Source organism: Galeopterus variegatus, unplaced genomic scaffold (genome assembly GCF_000696425.1).
Source record: "Galeopterus variegatus unplaced genomic scaffold, G_variegatus-3.0.2 Scaffold8321, whole genome shotgun sequence".
Taxonomy (NCBI): Eukaryota; Metazoa; Chordata; class Mammalia; order Dermoptera; family Cynocephalidae; genus Galeopterus; species Galeopterus variegatus.
The window spans coordinates 62,696-64,655 of NW_007734432.1; positions in this window are offsets into that span (position 1 = coordinate 62,696).

Genomic DNA, 1,960 nt, shown 5'->3' on the forward strand with positions numbered 1-1,960 from the left:
TCGCTATCACCAACACTGGGGCAGACATGAGGCTTCCCTGACTTTAATTAGCTCTGACATCAGATGCGAGGAGAGCCAGGAGGAGAGAGACGGAGCCAAGGCAGCCGGGTCTCTTTCTGCACCTGCTGGCAGGCTGAGTGATGGATTCTTTACATTGAATCACCCAGAGTGATGGAGAACTGGTTGCCTGGATGACATTCCAGGAAGCAGGCTCTGCCACCACCGACCTCCCCTGCACCATAAGAGCGGGGTGACTGATAAATGCTTCCTCGGCCCTGGCATTTGGAGCCATAGGAGACTGGCAGGGGCAGCTCCACTGTGCTTGTCAATCAAGATGCTCATTGGGGTGTGTGGCCAGGGACTCCAGGCTGGTGACCCAACTGACCGGGCCTGGGAGCGTAAGGGTGAGAGGCCGGGGACCATCCGTCCTCTGGACCAACACTGTAAGAAGAAAATTTGGATGGTTCCAAGGATGGACATAAAATGTACATATTCAAAAACATTTATACTGAGTTGTCAGTTCTACAAATTGCTACTGAGCACCTACTATGTGCCAAAAACTATACTAGACTGATATGATTTCTCCCCTTCTGGAGTTTGCATTCTACAGAAAGACAAGGTAAGCACCAAATCAAATACAGCATGCCAGGGGGGATGCGCACAGTGGAGATAATAACTGGTAAGAGGGACAGGGAATTTAAGCACAGAGGCATGGTGTTATTCTCAATGGGGCTGTCATAAAAGGCCTCTCCAAAGGGTGGCATTTGAGCAGAGAACTGAATGAAGTGAGAGTGGGGCGTGTGAATCACCAGAAGAGCATTCCACACCAAAGGCACAGCCGTGCACAGGCCCCAAGGAAGAAAAGCCTCAGTGTGTTCTGAGGACAGCAGGAGGCCAGCACAGTGGGGATGTGGCAATGAGGGGAGTGTGTTGGGGGTCTTGGAAGGGCCTTGCAGATCTGGGAAACCCCCTGGGGGTTTGAGCAGGGGATGGCATGATCTGACTTGAGTTGCAAAAGGACCATTTGGGCTGACATGAAGAACGGACTTCAGAGGACAAGAGCAGGAGTGGAAAAGGAGGTGACAGATGGCAATGGCCTGCACTAAGGCGGCAGCGGTGAAGAGGGTGTGAAATGGCCAGATTCTGGATACAGTTAAGAAAGGCTGATTCTCTGGAACATGAGACCAGGAAATGAACAAAAGAAGACGCTAAGATTTTTAGCCTAAAAAGCTAGACGTGTGAAGTATCCATTTTCTGAGCTGAGGAAGACTGAGATGGAGACAAGGGAGGGGTTGGAGGCAATTAGGAATTTCACTTTGGACATGTTAAGTTTAAGATGCCTGTTAGATACATATGAAGATTTCTGAGCTTGAGATGTGATTGGGAGTCACCACATGGATGGAACTGGAAGTTGCTGGGATAGATAAGATCACAAAGGGCCTTCGTGCGGCCAAGGACCAATGCCTGAGTGCACTCCAAGGTCCAGCGGTCAGACCTTGAGAAGGAGCCAGGGGAGAGGACTGGGCAGAAGTGGCCAGGGAGGTGGGAGGGAAACCCAGAGGGAGCAGTGTCGCCAAGGCCAAACAGAGAAAGTATTTCAAGAAGGGAGGAATCAAATGTGGCGAGAAACAAAGAAGCAGACAGAGGGACATCCGTGGGGCTTAGCAGATAGAAGTCATCAGTAGCCTGGGCTGAAGCAGTTCCACTGGAGTGGAGAGGGTAAAAGCCTAACAAGAATGATTCAAGAAAGGGTGGGAGATGGAGAGAGACGCTATGAAATGGGCCCAGGCTCTGCAGAAGCACCAGCAGCGTACTAAACAGAGAAATGTCATGGAAGCGTTCATAATTATAGGGCATGGCAACGAACACAATGCACATTTGCTCATCCCAGATCAGGAAAAAAAAATACCACATAGGACATTATCACAGGGGTCTGCTGCTGGCCAGGATGGAGTAAGCC